Source organism: Hyla sarda, unplaced genomic scaffold (assembly GCF_029499605.1).
Source record: "Hyla sarda isolate aHylSar1 unplaced genomic scaffold, aHylSar1.hap1 scaffold_630, whole genome shotgun sequence".
Taxonomy (NCBI): domain Eukaryota; kingdom Metazoa; phylum Chordata; class Amphibia; order Anura; family Hylidae; genus Hyla; species Hyla sarda.
This window is the reverse complement of record NW_026610645.1, coordinates 50,871-72,964: the sequence shown is the minus strand read 5'-3', so window position 1 is coordinate 72,964 and position 22,094 is coordinate 50,871. Positions and strand designations below refer to the sequence as shown.

At 44.1% G+C, this 22,094-nt stretch overlaps 5 non-coding genes across 5 annotated transcripts; all 5 read right to left on the bottom strand.

The window, feature by feature from the left end:
• Positions 1-5,625: 5,625 nt before the first annotated feature.
• Positions 5,626-5,816, bottom strand: LOC130341897 (U2 spliceosomal RNA). Its single transcript, XR_008881651.1, has one exon. It is a non-coding gene; the product is annotated as a U2 spliceosomal RNA (small nuclear RNA).
• Positions 5,817-7,909: 2,093 nt separating this feature from the next.
• On the bottom strand, positions 7,910-8,100 carry LOC130341942 (U2 spliceosomal RNA). The gene has a single exon (XR_008881692.1). It is a non-coding gene; the product is annotated as a U2 spliceosomal RNA (small nuclear RNA).
• Positions 8,101-10,184: 2,084 nt separating this feature from the next.
• On the bottom strand, positions 10,185-10,368 carry LOC130341886 (U2 spliceosomal RNA). The gene has a single exon (XR_008881644.1). It is a non-coding gene; the product is annotated as a U2 spliceosomal RNA (small nuclear RNA).
• Positions 10,369-18,011: 7,643 nt separating this feature from the next.
• LOC130341896 (U2 spliceosomal RNA) lies at positions 18,012-18,202 on the bottom strand. Its single transcript, XR_008881650.1, has one exon. It is a non-coding gene; the product is annotated as a U2 spliceosomal RNA (small nuclear RNA).
• Positions 18,203-20,292: 2,090 nt separating this feature from the next.
• Positions 20,293-20,483, bottom strand: LOC130341895 (U2 spliceosomal RNA). The gene has a single exon (XR_008881649.1). It is a non-coding gene; the product is annotated as a U2 spliceosomal RNA (small nuclear RNA).
• Between the last annotated feature and the right edge of the window lie 1,611 nt (positions 20,484-22,094).

Genomic DNA, 22,094 nt, shown 5'->3' with positions numbered 1-22,094 from the left:
AAAACATTTATACTCACTTTTGTCCCAATTCACCTTAAACCCAGACGCTCCACAAAACAATCCAACTAGTAACTTTGCCCTTCTCATAACAGCCACAGACTCTCCCAAAATACACACATCATCCATGTAGGCCAAAACTTTGACTTCTCTCCCACCACTCCCTGGAATTTTTAACCCTCTAACACACTTATCCCGCCGCAACATCTCTAATAATGGCTCCATAGCACATATAAAAGCCATAGGGGACAACGGACAACCCTGCCTTACACCAGAACATACTTTCACCTTCTCAGACATCCAACCATTTATCAAAACCTTACTATATACTCCATCATACAGCATCCTTACAACATTTACAAAATCACCCGGGAATCCCATTCTCACTAATACTCTAAACAAAAACCTATGTGACAGACGATCAAACGCCTTTTCAAAATCTATCGACATCACTCTAACCTCCTGTTTCCTACTCATACTATCCCATAACAAATCTCTCAACAAACACAAATTTTCATTTATTCTTCTCCCAGGCACTCCACACACTTGTTCTTCTCCAATCACCTGCTCAACCACATCTCTCATCCTATTTGTAATTATTTTAGCAAACACCTTATAATCTACATTCAACAAAGTTATCGGCCTCCAATTCCTCACATCATTCACATCACCTTTCTTATAAATCAACACAACCACTCCACTCTTCATACTTTCCACCATTCTCTCATTCCTCCACATATACCTATACACTTCCACCAAATCATCCTTCACAACATCCCAAATCCAAGCATAAAATTCAACAGGCAACCCATCCTCTCCAGGCGTTTTATTTCTTGACATACCATCCACAGTCCTCTTCACTTCCTCCTCTCCAATCTCTCTCATCAGAGTCCCATATTCACTACCATCCACCCTCTTATCAAGCACTCTCAACACTTCATCCTGCAAGTCCTCTTCACAATCTTTTACCGCATACAACTCTTCATAAAAATTTTTAACCACTCCCAACACAGCTTTACCTTTAACCAGACAGCCATCATCATCATACACTCTTACCATATCCTCTCTCTTCCCAATAACTTTTTTAAAGAAATATCTTGAACATTTCTCATCTTTCTCTAACTTATCAAGTTTTGCTTGATACATCAACTCTTTACCTTTCTCATTCAACCAATTTTTTAGATCACTCTTCACAACCTCAATCTGCTCACCCACACTCCAGCCATACTTCTTTAACTTATTGAGAAACACCAATCTTTTATTCAACCATTCATACTTCTTCTTCCTCCCAGCATTCCGCTTATATCCCTCTCTTTTAAAGAAAACTTTTGTTTGACCCTTAACCCATTCCCACCAACACAATATATCAGGAAAATCATTCTTTTTCTTACACCAACCCCTATACTTATTAACATATCTATCATACACTCCTTCCACTTCCAACAATTTAACATTTAATTTCCATACACCCCTCCCACTCACACAATCTGCATCCAATACTAACTCACAACACACATACTCATGATCTGAATATCCTACTTTTTCTTGCATATAATTCTTACATAACACACCCTTAGACACAAAACACATATCTAGTCTGGAACTATGACTTCCACTATCGGAATAATATGTATCTAACAAAGGACACACTCCACACGCTTCAGCCACATCCTTTAACTTAAAGTCACACACCATACTTTTAAGAATATTCCCAGATACATCCACATTCCCCTTAATTTCACAGTTGAAATCCCCCACCCACACCAAAGGTATTTTACCCGGCAGAAACCTCTTAATTACCTCCAACAACCCCACCCGCTCCTCCCTCCTTACCGGCGCATACACATTTATCAACCTAAATTTAACCCCCTGCACCTTAACCTCCACCATGATACACCTCCCCTCCTCTATTACCACATAACTACAAACTTCAAACTTAAAGCTCTTAAAAAGCACCCCTACCCCATCATTCCTATTATGCCCAGACACCGACCAAACAGCAGGACCATAAGCCCATTCTCCCTTCCCCGGAATATCATTTAGCCCACATTCCTGCAAACAAATAATGTCCGCTTTTTTCCCTGCCAAGTCCTCCAAAATTACTGTCCTTCTGACTTTACTTCTAAAGACTCTAACGTTTATAGAACCGACTAAAAAAGACATACCACCATCTTAACAACCCTAAGGAAGAATTTGACAGAAAAGAAGAAAGTTATTTAGGTAGCTTTCCTCAGCGGTGTGGGAGAAGCTTCTCCCGCAGAGCACGCATCCATGTCGCTCTCAGATAGCGGTTGATACCGATTGTCCGTAGCCACCAGCGTCGACTCCATCTGTCCACCAGAAAGCTTCCTGGCCGTCTTCTTGGGGGGACGAAAAAGATCAAAGTCATCCTCTCTCTCTCTATGTCTCTCCTCACGGTCTTCACCCTCAGAAGAAGACCACTCTTCAATTTGCGGCGACTCCTCAGCCGGGGGACTGGGAGCATCCTCAATCTCCCCTTCTTCCACTTGCACCGCCATTTGCTCCTCCTCCACCACCACTTGCTCCTCCACCACCTTCACTTGCTCCTCTACCACCACAGGACTCTGTACCTCTCCAATAATAACGCTCTCTCTTGCAGGAACCACTGCAGCCGCAGCTGCAGCTGCCCTCCTCCTCTCCACCATTTCCTCTTCCATTCTCCTCTCCTCCTCCCTCCTCTTCAACACTGGACAGTTCTTGTACACATGGCCAGCTTCCCCACATAGGTCACAGGTCCTCGGGTGTGGACATGCACCCGCCTCATGCCCCGGTTGCTTACAGTTCCTGCATTTCTTACTGCCAGGGCAGGCCTCCTTCACATGTCCAAACAATAGACAATTTCTACAGAAAGATGGCTGTCCGTAGTAATAGAGATAACCTCTGAAACCAGCAATGGTAAAGTTCGCCGGAGGGTGCTTAACGCCTCCAATGCAATCTCCATCAAGCCGCAACTTCACAAAGAACTTATACGTGCCATTAAATACACCAATGCTGCTTGTCTGCTTAGTACCACCAGCAATAGACTCACAATAGATGCTCAAGAAGTTCTTAATCATAGAGACATCAACAAACGGATTGTACATGTGGATAAACAAAGTCTTTGTCCCCATTTCAAAAAGGGGATAAAAGGACACATCCCGCAAAACCTCACTTCCACTGTTCCGTTTTAAGCACTCATAAAAGTTCTGGCAGTCAGCATCATATAAGAAGGACACGTCATAAATACCTTGGCGCTTGTTCTCCTGGACACAAAAGAGGTCGCTCAAGGAAAATCCTGCCAGTCGCTCAACAATGGTATGGCCGATGTATTCAATGCTGTTTCTTAGACGATCCGTGGTTAGCACCTTGATGCGTACGGTCTTCTCCACTGCAGACATGTTGGATCCAGCCATCTTTCCAAATCTGTCGGTAACGAGTACCACAGTCTTGATCACCTACGCAGCTAGTCGCGGCGCAGTTCACTCGCACCCTCAGCGCCGACCGAGGCAATAAACCCCGATCTTAGCCAAAAGGCCGAGAAGCGATAACCGTGAAAGGGGCGGGCCCAACAAGGTGCCCTTCATGGGCACTATCACTGCTTGCTGTCAGGGAGGCTGCCAGACAATTTTCCATGCACACTCTGGGCTGGGGGGCAGTCAACCACCAGTACACACAGCAGAACCTAAACCCATACCATTATTGCTAAGCAGCAAGACAGGGGCCCATTGCACTCCCACGGGGCCTTTTTAAATGCAATCCATAACCCGGATTTGCCAGGAACCCTTCTTACTCCTCCTACTTGCATGTGACACTGGGCTTAGGATCTGCATAGGAAACACACACACAAGCACACACCTACCTTTGTTGCCTGCAGATGCCTCCTTGGCTGTCCCCAAACGGTATCAAACCAACACCCACGGGAAGCTGTAAGCATAGAGGACATGCCTGCACCCCATTGGACTTACCTGTGTGGGTTAAACCCGGGTTATTTGACAACCTATGGCGGTGATGGTTCTGCTCAGGCAGAGCAGTGCTGATGCTCCTCATAAAGCTGTCGCTGCTGTGAAGGTTCTAGGTGACATCACAAATCCCTATGGTTACATACACAACAAAGCTGGGTTGTTGTTGTTTACACTCTGCAAGGCCTGTGGAAGTGAGTGACATCATAGCACTGTAGTTCTGAGGGTTCTAGATGGATGCAACAATCTCCTGTTGCTTCTATGAAGGCCATAATAGACGACATCACCAAACAGCTCCATAGTCACATACACAGCAAAGGAGAGATGTTGTTTACACCTAGTGATGTCAGTGGTATTGAGTGACATCACAGCACAGTGCTAAGGCTCCTGGGCCTGGACACAGCAGCGGCTGCAATATCTCAACGGAGAATACGTTTATATATATGTGTGTGTGTGCGCGTATATATATATATATATATATATATATATATATATATATATATTTCTCCGCCGAAATCACTTTTAAACCCATTTCCACCTTTTTTTCCCTTCTCTTCCTCTTACTTTTTTTTCACGTTTTTTTACGTTTTTCTCCTTTTCGCCTCTTTTCTGGGCGTATTATTCTTCTTTTTCTTCTTTTTTTTCGTCTAATGCATACCCCATCAGTGCAGCAATGCTTATTCAATACCGCCAGCAGATGGAGACACTGGGGGATAATTTTCTAAGGATTTATACTGATTTTTCCTGTCTGAATTTGTCGCACAGAAAGTTGCAGGCCAAATATGTGTGACATTTCTGCGACTTTAGCTTCTAGAGCATTTTTACAACATTATACATAGGTGCTGAATACATAAAAAGCGACTGTTCAGCGACAGACAAGTCGCATCGGCTGAAAGTAGGCCAGAATGTCAGTCCATGTTGGAGCAGGTTTAGATACAGTCTAAAGTATAGATCTCAAAGTCTGTGCACAGAATTTAGCAAGGGCCTCGCACCTTCTGATGCATCAGGTAGGTGCACAATAGCATAGCCTAACCCTCTGTACTTTGGTCTATATTGATGCGGGACATAGACAGCCAGCTGATGACCAATTCATTAGTGCAATGGATGGCTGGAAGCATTTGTCTTTGCCTTTGCAATACCACAGAAGCAATGCATGGTCAATGTACAGCAATGACACACCTGTGTGAACAGCCAGGAGACCCCCCCCCCCCCCCCATGTTATGTTACATAGTTACATAGTTAGTACGGTCGAAAAAAGACATATGTCCATCAAGTTCAACCAGGGAATTAAGGGGTAGGGGTGTGGCGCGATATTGGGGAAGGGATGAGATTTTATATTTCTTCATAAGCATTAATCTTATTTTGTCAATTAGGAACATTCAGCACCCACCCGCTATCAAGGCAGCTGCCTATCATGTCATGCCCTACCTGCACAGGTGTGCTGGCTACTCAAATGATCCAATTAAGGAGGCCATTTAGTCAGCAGCAGCAGAAGTCCTGTGCCTGGACGCTCCAACAGCGGCCAGACACAAGCAGAAGCAGAAGCAGCAGCAGCACCACCTTTTGTTTTTTGGCTGCAGCAGCAGCAAGGCCCACAGGGCTGGCTAGCTGGCTAGCCAGCAAGCAGGTAGCAATGAAAGTAGGAATCTTTCTTTTTAACCCTGTAAGGGGGTGGTGCACTGTACCCGAAGATACTGCCATATCGGGTCAATGCATAGGGCGACGGAAGCAAGCTTCGAAATCGGCCCCCGTTCTCAAAAATCCATTTAATATATGGTCCCCAGATAGGGGACGTATCAGATATTAAACTGATAAGAACAGATACTACACTTGATCTTAGCCAAAAGGCCGAGAAGCGATAACCGTGAAAGGGGCGGGCCCAACAAGGTGCCCTTCATGGGCACTATCACTGCTTGCTGTCAGGGAGGCTGCCAGACAATTTTCCATGCACACTCTGGGCTGGGGGGCAGTCAACCACCAGTACACACAGCAGAACCTAAACCCATACCATTATTGCTAAGCAGCAAGACAGGGGCCCATTGCACTCCCACGGGGCCTTTTTAAATGCAATCCATAACCCGGATTTGCCAGGAACCCTTCTTACTCCTCCTACTTGCATGTGACACTGGGCTTAGGATCTGCATAGGAAACACACACACAAGCACACACCTATCTTTGTTGCCTGCAGATGCCTCCTTGGCTGTCCCCAAACGGTATCAAACCAACACCCACGGGAAGCTGTAAGCATAGAGGACATGCCTGCACCCCATTGGACTTACCTGTGTGGGTTAAACCCGGGTTATTTGACAACCTATGGCGGTGATGGTTCTGCTCAGGCAGAGCAGTGCTGATGCTCCTCATAAAGCTGTCGCTGCTGTGAAGGTTCTAGGTGACATCACAAATCCCTATGGTTACATACACAACAAAGCTGGGTTGTTGTTGTTTACACTCTGCAAGGCCTGTGGAAGTGAGTGACATCATAGCACTGTAGTTCTGAGGGTTCTAGATGGATGCAACAATCTCCTGTTGCTTCTATGAAGGCCATAATAGACGACATCACCAAACAGCTCCATAGTCACATACACAGCAAAGGAGAGATGTTGTTTACACCTAGTGATGTCAGTGGTATTGAGTGACATCACAGCACAGTGCTAAGGCTCCTGGGCCTGGACACAGCAGCGGCTGCAATATCTCAACGGAGAATACGTTTATATATATGTGTGTGTGTGCGCGTATATATATATATATATATATATATATATATATATATATATATATATATATATTTCTCCGCCGAAATCACTTTTAAACCCATTTCCACCTTTTTTTCCCTTCTCTTCCTCTTACTTTTTTTTCACGTTTTTTTACGTTTTTCTCCTTTTCGCCTCTTTTCTGGGCGTATTATTCTTCTTTTTCTTCTTTTTTTTTCGTCTAATGCATACCCCATCAGTGCAGCAATGCTTATTCAATACCGCCAGCAGATGGAGACACTGGGGGATAATTTTCTAAGGATTTATACTGATTTTTCCTGTCTGAATTTGTCGCACAGAAAGTTGCAGGCCAAATATGTGTGACATTTCTGCGACTTTAGCTTCTAGAGCATTTTTACAACATTATACATAGGTGCTGAATACATAAAAAGCGACTGTTCAGCGACAGACAAGTCGCATCGGCTGAAAGTAGGCCAGAATGTCAGTCCATGTTGGAGCAGGTTTAGATACAGTCTAAAGTATAGATCTCAAAGTCTGTGCACAGAATTTAGCAAGGGCCTCGCACCTTCTGATGCATCAGGTAGGTGCACAATAGCATAGCCTAACCCTCTGTACTTTGGTCTATATTGATGCGGGACATAGACAGCCAGCTGATGACCAATCCATTAGTGCAATGGATGGCTGGAAGCATTTGTCTTTGCCTTTGCAATACCACAGAAGCAATGCATGGTCAATGTACAGCAATGACACACCTGTGTGAACAGCCAGGAGACCCCCCCATGTTATGTTACATAGTTACATAGTTAGTATGGTCGAAAAAAGACATATGTCCATCAAGTTCAACCAGGGAATTAAGGGGTAGGGGTGTGGCGCGATATTGGGGAAGGGATGAGATTTTATATTTCTTCATAAGCATTAATCTTATTTTGTCAATTAGGAACATTCAGCACCCACCCGCTATCAAGGCAGCTGCCTATCATGTCATGCCCTACCTGCACAGGTGTGCTGGCTACTCAAATGATCCAATTAAGGAGGCCATTTAGTCAGCAGCAGCAGAAGTCCTGTGCCTGGACGCTCCAACAGCGGCCAGACACAAGCAGAAGCAGAAGCAGCAGAAGCAGCAGCAGCACCACCTTTTGTTTTTTGGCTGCAGCAGCAGCAAGGCCCACAGGGCTGGCTAGCTGGCTAGCCAGCAAGCAGGTAGCAATGAAAGTAGGAATCTTTCTTTTTAACCCTGTAAGGGGGTGGTGCACTGTACCCGAAGATACTGCCATATCGGGTCAATGCATAGGGCGACGGAAGCAAGCTTCGAAATCGGCCCCCGTTCTCAAAAATCCATTTAATATATGGTCCCCAGATAGGGGACGTATCAGATATTAAACTGATAAGAACAGATACTACACTTGATCTTAGCCAAAAGGCCGAGAAGTGATAACCGTGAAAGGGGCGGGCCCAACAAGGTGCCCTTCATGGGCACTATCACTGCTTGCTGTCAGGGAGGCTGCCAGACAATTTTCCATGCACACTCTGGGCTGGGGGGCAGTCAACCACCAGTACACACAGCAGAACCTAAACCCATACCATTATTGCTAAGCAGCAAGACAGGGGCCCATTGCACTCCCACGGGGCCTTTTTAAATGCAATCCATAACCCGGATTTGCCAGGAACCCTTCTTACTCCTCCTACTTGCATGTGACACTGGGCTTAGGATCTGCATAGGAAACACACACACAAGCACACACCTACCTTTGTTGCCTGCAGATGCCTCCTTGGCTGTCCCCAAACGGTATCAAACCAACACCCACGGGAAGCTGTAAGCATAGAGGACATGCCTGCACCCCATTGGACTTACCTGTGTGGGTTAAACCCGGGTTATTTGACAACCTATGGCGGTGATGGTTCTGCTCAGGCAGAGCAGTGCTGATGCTCCTCATAAAGCTGTCGCTGCTGTGAAGGTTCTAGGTGACATCACAAATCCCTATGGTTACATACACAACAAAGCTGGGTTGTTGTTGTTTACACTCTGCAAGGCCTGTGGAAGTGAGTGACATCATAGCACTGTAGTTCTGAGGGTTCTAGATGGATGCAACAATCTCCTGTTGCTTCTATGAAGGCCATAATAGACGACATCACCAAACAGCTCCATAGTCACATACACAGCAAAGGAGAGATGTTGTTTACACCTAGTGATGTCAGTGGTATTGAGTGACATCACAGCACAGTGCTAAGGCTCCTGGGCCTGGACACAGCAGCGGCTGCAATATCTCAACGGAGAATACGTTTATATATATGTGTGTGTGTGCGCGTATATATATATATATATATATATATATATATATATATTTCTCCGCCGAAATCACTTTTAAACCCATTTCCACCTTTTTTTCCCTTCTCTTCCTCTTACTTTTTTTTCACGTTTTTTTACGTTTTTCTCCTTTTCGCCTCTTTTCTGGGCGTATTATTCTTCTTTTTCTTCTTTTTTTTCGTCTAATGCATACCCCATCAGTGCAGCAATGCTTATTCAATACCGCCAGCAGATGGAGACACTGGGGGATAATTTTCTAAGGATTTATACTGATTTTTCCTGTCTGAATTTGTCGCACAGAAAGTTGCAGGCCAAATATGTGTGACATTTCTGCGACTTTAGCTTCTAGAGCATTTTTACAACATTATACATAGGTGCTGAATACATAAAAAGCGACTGTTCAGCGACAGACAAGTCGCATCGGCTGAAAGTAGGCCAGAATGTCAGTCCATGTTGGAGCAGGTTTAGATACAGTCTAAAGTATAGATCTCAAAGTCTGTGCACAGAATTTAGCAAGGGCCTCGCACCTTCTGATGCATCAGGTAGGTGCACAATAGCATAGCCTAACCCTCTGTACTTTGGTCTATATTGATGCGGGACATAGACAGCCAGCTGATGACCAATTCATTAGTGCAATGGATGGCTGGAAGCATTTGTCTTTGCCTTTGCAATACCACAGAAGCAATGCATGGTCAATGTACAGCAATGACACACCTGTGTGAACAGCCAGGAGACCCCCCCCCCCCCCCATGTTATGTTACATAGTTACATAGTTAGTACGGTCGAAAAAAGACATATGTCCATCAAGTTCAACCAGGGAATTAAGGGGTAGGGGTGTGGCGCGATATTGGGGAAGGGATGAGATTTTATATTTCTTCATAAGCATTAATCTTATTTTGTCAATTAGGAACATTCAGCACCCACCCGCTATCAAGGCAGCTGCCTATCATGTCATGCCCTACCTGCACAGGTGTGCTGGCTACTCAAATGATCCAATTAAGGAGGCCATTTAGTCAGCAGCAGCAGAAGTCCTGTGCCTGGACGCTCCAACAGCGGCCAGACACAAGCAGAAGCAGAAGCAGCAGAAGCAGCAGCAGCACCACCTTTTGTTTTTTGGCTGCAGCAGCAGCAAGGCCCACAGGGCTGGCTAGCTGGCTAGCCAGCAAGCAGGTAGCAATGAAAGTAGGAATCTTTCTTTTTAACCCTGTAAGGGGGTGGTGCACTGTACCCGAAGATACTGCCATATCGGGTCAATGCATAGGGCGACGGAAGCAAGCTTCGAAATCGGCCCCCGTTCTGAAAAATCCATTTAATATATGGTCCCCAGATAGGGGACGTATCAGATATTAAACTGATAAGAACAGATTTTTTTTTTTTTTTTTTATCTAAAGCCGAGGAACGTGCTTTCGATTCACCCAAAGTGCAAGAAAAAGTGCAAACGTGTTACACTAAAAAAACGTGCACAAAGGATGCGGTCTATCGCAAGCCCTTCTCCGATAGGAGAGAGGCCCCCCAACAAACCTTACCCTTCACCTCCGGACCAAAAGGTACCTGCGAGGTTCCAGGTTCGATGTCCCTTTTCGCCGAAGCTACTAGGGGACCACAAATGCTCCCGGCATCCCCCTTGGCGTTGGCCAAGGTATCTGCCCGCAGAGCTGATTACGGTAGGTACCCTGCCAAAGCAGGAGTACCCGGGGTGTTTGCAGGGAGGTGCGGAACCTAATGGCCACACACACCTCCCCTAGACCGCCAGGAGGGACACCCAGAAGGGCTACCGCATCCTGACAAATCCTGTGAACACACAACACGCAAAAAGTGACACAGTGAGACAAAAAAGAAATAAATAAGTGAATGTGTGCAGATATACTGCCCGGACATCCGGCCGGATCTATAAAAATTTCTCTGATCCTAGCCAGAAGGCCGGGAATCAAGAGGTGAGTGCCACAAGGTGAAGAGATTATGGTGCCCGTGCTTCAACTCAGTGAGTCTATTCTCCCAGTGAGTTTCGGCACCTCGGGGTCACCACTCCCCGAGGCACAAAAGTACCTCGGCTCTAGACCCTCTCAGCCTCATGGCGAGACCCGGAGGGAACAGGTCACATCGGGGCAGCCGTCGAGCTGATTCCTCAGAACCAGCCCCGGAAAGCCCTGGTACACCTGCATCCTCCATGCAGCACCCATCCCAACCAGCATGAAAACTGATAAGAACAGATTTTTTACTTTTAGATATAATATTCTTAGACTAAAAGACCTTACGCAGTCCAGATTACACTTAGTCTGCTAAAAGCATATTCCACAGATGTAGATTCCAAAGACTTTTAGCCACTTTGTGACCTAATCTTTTTTTATCCAATAAATAGAAAACATACATCTCACTAAGAGCTAGGCGAACACAATCTTTAGAGGTAATAGTGTCTCTTTTAAAAAGAAGAATATTCCTCGTCTTCCATAGTGCAATTTTAATACAATTTATACTAATCCACAAAACCCGAGACTTCTCCACAGATAAAACATTATAAAATCCATATAAAATAACTTCATGATTTAAAAAATTAAGATCAGAAATGAATTTTAGTAAGGGTCCTATCAAATGCCATATCTCTTGGGCGTAAAAACAGTTCCAAAAAAGGTGTAAAACTGTTTCCTCACTAGGACACCCCATTCTCGGGCACTTTGCACTACGACACAATCCTCTTCTGTGTTGGAATTCTCTGGTAGGCAAACATTGATGTGCTATCTGCCAGGCCAGATCTTTTAAGTCATTAGATAAGAATCCCATATTCACCATCCTCCAAACTCTTAGAGATTTCTCAGTGGAATAATTAGATATTAAGCAAATCTGTTCTATCTTCCTGATTTCAGGAACTAATTTTCGTGCATTACTACAAATTTCTTGACTAAAATTAGCAATGCCATAAATACGAATAATCTTTTCTAAAACCACATAGTGCGCTGGGGGAATAAATAAGATTGGGGACGTTAAAGGTAAGGTTATCCACTTTCTTTTTCTAAAAATGTGACCTGCAGCATATTTTAAAAAATAAGACCAATAACAGTTTCTTTGCAAGCCATTAAAACACATAGAAAAAAAGTGAATATATAAAAACCTTTTTAAATCAGGCACATCCTTACCCCCCAATTTCTTTGTCTTCATCATTACATCTCTCCTGAGTTTATCCATTTTAGACCCCCATAAAAAATGAAAGCAAATCTTGTTTAAAAACTTTAAGGTGCGTTCACTCGGTGGGAAAACCAAGCTTAAATATAGCATGATAGGTAGCAACAAAGCTTTCATTATCAGTACTTTTCCTTCTATTGTTAATTTCCTCATTTTCCAAAAACTTATTTTCCTTTGCACTTTCTCTTTGACGATGGACCAGCTTTCCTCTCCATTATTTTCATTGTCAAAGATGACACCCAAGATTTTGATTTTATCATATTGCACATTCACCTCCGTATTGCCCCAATTCCCTATTGCAAAGCAATCACATTTATTTTTATTTAATTTGAAGCCAGAGCCCTCACAAAAAAATTCTGTCTGTCTGATAGCACGTTTCAGGGATGGTTCATCTGAACATAGAATATTAACATCATCCATATATGCTATCGTCTTTACGCTCTGTCCTCCACTTCCAGGGATTGGCACTCCTCTAATGAGCTTATCTTTTCTCAAAACATTCAACAGAGGTTCTATTGCACATATGAAAAGAATGGGTGATAGGGGGCACCCCTGTTTCACCCCAGACTGTAAACATACCTCTTGGGATAAAAAACCGTTAATTAAAATACGACTAAAACAGTTTTTATATAAAAGTGCAATTTTTCCAACAATAAAATCAGGAAAATTCATTTTCTTTAAAACCAACCATAAAAAATCATGAGAAACACGGTCATAAGCCTTTTGAAAATCCAAGGATAAAATTGCCAATTTCTGATCACATTGTTTCTGATACCATAAAACATCTTTTACAAGGTTTAGATGATCACTTATTTTCCTTCCAGGTACTCCGCATACTTGGTCACTGTGTATAACCTTAGCAATTACCTGCTTGAGCCTATTTGCTAAAATTTTTGCTAAAACCTTATAGTCTGTATTTAGCAGGGTAATAGGCCTCCAATTTTCTAATTTAGAGATGTCTCCTTTTTTAAAAATCAGAGTAACAACACCATCTCTCCAGGACGCAGGTAAAATCTCAGATTTAAAAGCACAGTTAAAAATACCTAAAAGATCATCTTTTAAAATGGACCAAAAACACAGATAAAATTCAACTGGCAACCCATCCGAACCAGGTGTTTTACCATTTAAAAAACTCTTAAAAGTGCTTAAAAGTTCAGGTAAAAAGATTTCATCACAAAGGCTCTCTTGGTCAGTTTTGTCAAGTTTTGAATCCAAGGTATCTAAAACATCATTAGTAAAGGAAATATCAATATCTTTTTTATTAAAAAGCTCCTGATAAAATACTTGTGCTTCTCGCAACATCTCTTCATTAGTTATCTTCCCTTCTATTACAGATATCATTTCTTTCTTTCCCACCACCTTCTTAAAAAAGAATCTCGAACACTTTTCATCATTCTCCAGACATTGCACCTTGCTGTTAAAAATCATTTCTTTTCCTTTTTGACTAATGGCATTTTTTATTTCATTTTTTGTCTGAGCAATAACATCATCCATCTCAAGCCCGGCTTGCTTTAGTTTATAATATGTTTGGATTTTAGTGTTTAACATTTTAAACCATAACTTTTTCTCCTTAGCCTTTTGGATGCCCACACGGATAAAAAACAGTTTAGTCCACTTTTTAACATCCTCCCACCAATCCAAAATATTTTTATATTGGGATTGACGCAATCTCCATTTGTTATAATCAGCAATAAAATCATTTTTTGTTTTCATGTCCTCTAATAAAGTAGTGTTGAGCTTCCAAACGCCTCTGCCTTTCTCTAGGCCAGGTAAAGTGACATGTGCATATAATAACTTATGATCAGAGAAAATATTCGATAAAAGAGAAACATCAACTAGATTAAAACTTTCCGATAAAAAAATAAAATCAATCCTGGATTTGCAGACATTATTTTCCCATGTGTAACCAGGGTCGTCTGGGTATTTTCTCCTCCAGACATCGGTAAAGTTAAAATCCTCAGTCATACTCTTAATCTGTTTCTCTGTTTTATCCACTCTGACATGCACACTTCCACTCTCACGATGATCACCACTCATACAACAATTAAAATCTCCAGCCATTAAAATAGGTGTTGAACCTGGGATAAAAGCCTGAATATCATTAATCAAGTCGGCTCTCTCATTTTTTTCAGGAGAAGCATAGATGTTAAAAAGCTTAATCTCCGAGCCATTGTACTTAATATTAACTAATAGCGCTCTACCAGGTATAATTTCTAAGAAGGACAAAACTTGTACATCTGAACCTCTAAACAAGATCCCAACACCTGAAGATCTGTTCAGATTGTCACCTGACCAGACCGATGGTCCCAAAGTCCAGCCACGACAAAGGTCCTCATAATTTGGACTATGTTCAATTCCACATTCTTGTAAAAAGAACAGAGAACAGTCCAAGGTCTCTAAAAAACTAAACAAAGCAGCCCTTCTCGTAGGGCTCTTTAGACCTCTCACATTAAGAGAGGAGCACTTTAAGGAAGCTATTCGCTACTGGAGTTTGAGTCCGATATGAAACCCACAGGTGACTCCGGGCTTTCGAACTCTTTGATATTTTTTGGATCGGACGCTGATCTTATAGAAGGCCTCCATGCATGTTGACTGTCCTCACATTCGTCTGAGCTTTTTTTGACAGGCCGTTTAATGCCAAGTTGTGGCTCATCTCCGAGTTCCTTCTTCCGCTTGATCTCCTTCACGCCAACCTCCATGGCTTCACTGCTCACTAGTGACCCTCCACCACCAGAACCCTCCACAGAAGGTCTCCCCTCTGTCTCAGGCACAGCAGCAGAAAGGTCCATAAGCTCCGCCACGACATCAGAAGTTACAGCCGGCTTTTCTGAAGGCGCCTCAGACCGCTGGGGTGCTTTCGCAGGTGGTACTTCAGCTTGCACTACACCCACTCTCCCCGCTACACGGTCAGCCCACGATCTAGCTACACTGGAACGGAGACTGCAATCTTTAAAGGCATGGCCTTCTTCACCACAAATGTTGCAGACAATTTTAGCACAGTCCTTAGAAACATGGCCTTCTTGATTGCACCGACCACAGCGAACTGTAGTGTCCGTGCAAACTTCCATAGTATGTCCGAATTTCTTACATTTCCTACAAAAAGTAGGCATCTCGGGATAAAACAAATAGCCCTTATCCCGACCGATAGAAAAGTTGGAGGGTGGATGACACAACCCTCCAATGCCAGTAGCATCCTCCTTCATTTTCACAAAAAACTTATGTTTCCCCGTCCATAGGTCTTCTGAATTCATCACCTTATGGGAATACTTAACAGAACTGCAGTATTTCCCCAAAAAGAGCTCAATATGGGACACAGTCACAAAGGGATTGTGCATACACACAACTAGAGGAATATCACCTCCAGTATACAACACTGTGACCGTGATCCCATCAAGCTCAGCAAGGTCTTGATTGCTTTTCAGCTTCTCAAAAAGATTCTGGCATGCATAAGCAGAGTCCAGAGTTAAGATGAAGCTGCCCTTCCGAGGATCTCTGAGACAGACGATGTTCTCTTTCTTCACCCCAAGAAGCTTGTAGAGAGTTTCTTTCACAAAATAAGAAAGTTGGACGAGTTCTTGCTTGTCTTCATCAACATCAAAGCGAAAGGAAAAACGAATCCGCGTTTCACCGGATGTAAGGTAACGGATGCGAACACCCATCTTGTCGATCGCCTTTTCGGTTCCTCGTAGCAGCCCCCCTTGAAAAAGGTAGGACAAACTCCCAGGATCCTCCTGACCAGACACTTGATCTAGCCAAAAGGCCGAGAAGCGATAACCGTGAAAGGGGCGGGCCCAACAAGGTGCCCTTCATGGGCACTATCACTGCTTGCTGTCAGGGAGGCTGCCAGACAATTTTCCATGCACACTCTGGGCTGGGGGGCAGTCAACCACCAGTACACACAGCAGAACCTAAACCCATACCATTATTGCTAAGCAGCAAGACAGGGGCCCATTGCACTCCCACGGGGCCTTTTTAAATGCAATCCATAACCCGGATTTGCCAGGAACCCTTCTTACTCCTCCTACTTGCATGTGACACTGGGCTTAGGATCTGCATAGGAAACACACACACAAGCACACACCTACCTTTGTTGCCTGCAGATGCCTCCTTGGCTGTCCCCAAACGGTATCAAACCAACACCCACGGGAAGCTGTAAGCATAGAGGACATGCCTGCACCCCATTGGACTTACCTGTGTGGGTTAAACCCGGGTTATTTGACAACCTATGGCGGTGATGGTTCTGCTCAGGCAGAGCAGTGCTGATGCTCCTCATAAAGCTGTCGCTGCTGTGAAGGTTCTAGGTGACATCACAAATCCCTATGGTTACATACACAACAAAGCTGGGTTGTTGTTGTTTACACTCTGCAAGGCCTGTGGAAGTGAGTGACATCATAGCACTGTAGTTCTGAGGGTTCTAGATGGATGCAACAATCTCCTGTTGCTTCTATGAAGGCCATAATAGACGACATCACCAAACAGCTCCATAGTCACATACACAGCAAAGGAGAGATGTTGTTTACACCTAGTGATGTCAGTGGTATTGAGTGACATCACAGCACAGTGCTAAGGCTCCTGGGCCTGGACACAGCAGCGGCTGCAATATCTCAACGGAGAATACGTTTATATATATGTGTGTGCGCGTATATATATATATATATATATATATATATATATATATATATATATATTTCTCCGCCGAAATCACTTTTAAACCCATTTCCACCTTTTTTTCCCTTCTCTTCCTCTTACTTTTTTTTCACGTTTTTTTACGTCTTTCTCCTTTTCGCCTCTTTTCTGGGCGTATTATTCTTCTTTTTCTTCTTTTTTTTCGTCTAATGCATACCCCATCAGTGCAGCAATGCTTATTCAATACCGCCAGCAGATGGAGACACTGGGGGATAATTTTCTAAGGATTTATACTGATTTTTCCTGTCTGAATTTGTCGCACAGAAAGTTGCAGGCCAAATATGTGTGACATTTCTGCGACTTTAGCTTCTAGAGCATTTTTACAACATTATACATAGGTGCTGAATACATAAAAAGCGACTGTTCAGCGACAGACAAGTCGCATCGGCTGAAAGTAGGCCAGAATGTCAGTCCATGTTGGAGCAGGTTTAGATACAGTCTAAAGTATAGATCTCAAAGTCTGTGCACAGAATTTAGCAAGGGCCTCGCACCTTCTGATGCATCAGGTAGGTGCACAATAGCATAGCCTAACCCTCTGTACTTTGGTCTATATTGATGCGGGACATAGACAGCCAGCTGATGACCAATCCATTAGTGCAATGGATGGCTGGAAGCATTTGTCTTTGCCTTTGCAATACCACAGAAGCAATGCATGGTCAATGTACAGCAATGACACACCTGTGTGAACAGCCAGGAGACCCCCCCCCCCCCCCATGTTATGTTACATAGTTACATAGTTAGTACGGTCGAAAAAAGACATATGTCCATCAAGTTCAACCAGGGAATTAAGGGGTAGGGGTGTGGCGCGATATTGGGGAAGGGATGAGATTTTATATTTCTTCATAAGCATTAATCTTATTTTGTCAATTAGGAACATTCAGCACCCACCCGCTATCAAGGCAGCTGCCTATCATGTCATGCCCTACCTGCACAGGTGTGCTGGCTACTCAAATGATCCAATTAAGGAGGCCATTTAGTCAGCAGCAGCAGAAGTCCTGTGCCTGGACGCTCCAACAGCGGCCAGACACAAGCAGAAGCAGAAGCAGCAGAAGCAGCAGCAGCACCACCTTTTGTTTTTTGGCTGCAGCAGCAGCAAGGCCCACAGGGCTGGCTAGCTGGCTAGCCAGCAAGCAGGTAGCAATGAAAGTAGGAATCTTTCTTTTTAACCCTGTAAGGGGGTGGTGCACTGTACCCGAAGATACTGCCATATCGGGTCAATGCATAGGGCGACGGAAGCAAGCTTCGAAATCGGCCCCCGTTCTCAAAAATCCATTTAATATATGGTCCCCAGATAGGGGACGTATCAGATATTAAACTGATAAGAACAGATACTACACTTGATCTTAGCCAAAAGGCCGAGAAGCGATAACCGTGAAAGGGGCGGGCCCAACAAGGTGCCCTTCATGGGCACTATCACTGCTTGCTGTCAGGGAGGCTGCCAGACAATTTTCCATGCACACTCTGGGCTGGGGGGCAGTCAACCACCAGTACACACAGCAGAACCTAAACCCATACCATTATTGCTAAGCAGCAAGACAGGGGCCCATTGCACTCCCACGGGGCCTTTTTAAATGCAATCCATAACCCGGATTTGCCAGGAACCCTTCTTACTCCTCCTACTTGCATGTGACACTGGGCTTAGGATCTGCATAGGAAACACACACACAAGCACACACCTACCTTTGTTGCCTGCAGATGCCTCCTTGGCTGTCCCCAAACGGTATCAAACCAACACCCACGGGAAGCTGTAAGCATAGAGGACATGCCTGCACCCCATTGGACTTACCTGTGTGGGTTAAACCCGGGTTATTTGACAACCTATGGCGGTGATGGTTCTGCTCAGGCAGAGCAGTGCTGATGCTCCTCATAAAGCTGTCGCTGCTGTGAAGGTTCTAGGTGACATCACAAATCCCTATGGTTACATACACAACAAAGCTGGGTTGTTGTTGTTTACACTCTGCAAGGCCTGTGGAAGTGAGTGACATCATAGCACTGTAGTTCTGAGGGTTCTAGATGGATGCAACAATCTCCTGTTGCTTCTATGAAGGCCATAATAGACGACATCACCAAACAGCTCCATAGTCACATACACAGCAAAGGAGAGATGTTGTTTACACCTAGTGATGTCAGTGGTATTGAGTGACATCACAGCACAGTGCTAAGGCTCCTGGGCCTGGACACAGCAGCGGCTGCAATATCTCAACGGAGAATATGTTTATATATATGTGTGTGTGTGCGCGTATATATATATATATATATATATATATATATATATATATATATATTTCTCCGCCGAAATCACTTTTAAACCCATTTCCACCTTTTTTTCCCTTCTCTTCCTCTTACTTTTTTTTCACGTTTTTTTACGTCTTTCTCCTTTTCGCCTCTTTTCTGGGCGTATTATTCTTCTTTTTCTTCTTTTTTTTCGTCTAATGCATACCCCATCAGTGCAGCAATGCTTATTCAATACCGCCAGCAGATGGAGACACTGGGGGATAATTTTCTAAGGATTTATACTGATTTTTCCTGTCTGAATTTGTCGCACAGAAAGTTGCAGGCCAAATATGTGTGACATTTCTGCGACTTTAGCTTCTAGAGCATTTTTACAACATTATACATAGGTGCTGAATACATAAAAAGCGACTGTTCAGCGACAGACAAGTCGCATCGGCTGAAAGTAGGCCAGAATGTCAGTCCATGTTGGAGCAGGTTTAGATACAGTCTAAAGTATAGATCTCAAAGTCTGTGCACAGAATTTAGCAAGGGCCTCGCACCTTCTGATGCATCAGGTAGGTGCACAATAGCATAGCCTAACCCTCTGTACTTTGGTCTATATTGATGCGGGACATAGACAGCCAGCTGATGACCAATCCATTAGTGCAATGGATGGCTGGAAGCATTTGTCTTTGCCTTTGCAATACCACAGAAGCAATGCATGGTCAATGTACAGCAATGACACACCTGTGTGAACAGCCAGGAGACCCCCCCCCCCCCATGTTATGTTACATAGTTACATAGTTAGTACGGTCGAAAAAAGACATATGTCCATCAAGTTCAACCAGGGAATTAAGGGGTAGGGGTGTGGCGCGATATTGGGGAAGGGATGAGATTTTATATTTCTTCATAAGCATTAATCTTATTTTGTCAATTAGGAACATTCAGCACCCACCCGCTATCAAGGCAGCTGCCTATCATGTCATGCCCTACCTGCACAGGTGTGCTGGCTACTCAAATGATCCAATTAAGGAGGCCATTTAGTCAGCAGCAGCAGAAGTCCTGTGCCTGGACGCTCCAACAGCGGCCAGACACAAGCAGAAGCAGAAGCAGCAGAAGCAGCAGCAGCACCACCTTTTGTTTTTTGGCTGCAGCAGCAGCAAGGCCCACAGGGCTGGCTAGCTGGCTAGCCAGCAAGCAGGTAGCAATGAAAGTAGGAATCTTTCTTTTTAACCCTGTAAGGGGGTGGTGCACTGTACCCGAAGATACTGCCATATCGGGTCAATGCATAGGGCGACGGAAGCAAGCTTCGAAATCGGCCCCCGTTCTCAAAAATCCATTTAATATATGGTCCCCAGATAGGGGACGTATCAGATATTAAACTGATAAGAACAGATACTACACTTGATCTTAGCCAAAAGGCCGAGAAGCGATAACCGTGAAAGGGGCGGGCCCAACAAGGTGCCCTTCATGGGCACTATCACTGCTTGCTGTCAGGGAGGCTGCCAGACAATTTTCCATGCACACTCTGGGCTGGGGGGCAGTCAACCACCAGTACACACAGCAGAACCTAAACCCATACCATTATTGCTAAGCAGCAAGACAGGGGCCCATTGCACTCCCACGGGGCCTTTTTAAATGCAATCCATAACCCGGATTTGCCAGGAACCCTTCTTACTCCTCCTACTTGCATGTGACACTGGGCTTAGGATCTGCATAGGAAACACACACACAAGCACACACCTACCTTTGTTGCCTGCAGATGCCTCCTTGGCTGTCCCCAAACGGTATCAAACCAACACCCACGGGAAGCTGTAAGCATAGAGGACATGCCTGCACCCCATTGGACTTACCTGTGTGGGTTAAACCCGGGTTATTTGACAACCTATGGCGGTGATGGTTCTGCTCAGGCAGAGCAGTGCTGATGCTCCTCATAAAGCTGTCGCTGCTGTGAAGGTTCTAGGTGACATCACAAATCCCTATGGTTACATACACAACAAAGCTGGGTTGTTGTTGTTTACACTCTGCAAGGCCTGTGGAAGTGAGTGACATCATAGCACTGTAGTTCTGAGGGTTCTAGATGGATGCAACAATCTCCTGTTGCTTCTATGAAGGCCATAATAGACGACATCACCAAACAGCTCCATAGTCACATACACAGCAAAGGAGAGATGTTGTTTACACCTAGTGATGTCAGTGGTATTGAGTGACATCACAGCACAGTGCTAAGGCTCCTGGGCCTGGACACAGCAGCGGCTGCAATATCTCAACGGAGAATACGTTTATATATATGTGTGTGTGTGCGCGTATATATATATATATATATATATATATATATATATATATATATATTTCTCCGCCGAAATCACTTTTAAACCCATTTCCACCTTTTTTTCCCTTCTCTTCCTCTTACTTTTTTTTCACGTTTTTTTACGTTTTTCTCCTTTTCGCCTCTTTTCTGGGCGTATTATTCTTCTTTTTCTTCTTTTTTTTCGTCTAATGCATACCCCATCAGTGCAGCAATGCTTATTCAATACCGCCAGCAGATGGAGACACTGGGGGATAATTTTCTAAGGATTTATACTGATTTTTCCTGTCTGAATTTGTCGCACAGAAAGTTGCAGGCCAAATATGTGTGACATTTCTGCGACTTTAGCTTCTAGAGCATTTTTACAACATTATACATAGGTGCTGAATACATAAAAAGCGACTGTTCAGCGACAGACAAGTCGCATCGGCTGAAAGTAGGCCAGAATGTCAGTCCATGTTGGAGCAGGTTTAGATACAGTCTAAAGTATAGATCTCAAAGTCTGTGCACAGAATTTAGCAAGGGCCTCGCACCTTCTGATGCATCAGGTAGGTGCACAATAGCATAGCCTAACCCTCTGTACTTTGGTCTATATTGATGCGGGACATAGACAGCCAGCTGATGACCAATCCATTAGTGCAATGGATGGCTGGAAGCATTTGTCTTTGCCTTTGCAATACCACAGAAGCAATGCATGGTCAATGTACAGCAATGACACACCTGTGTGAACAGCCAGG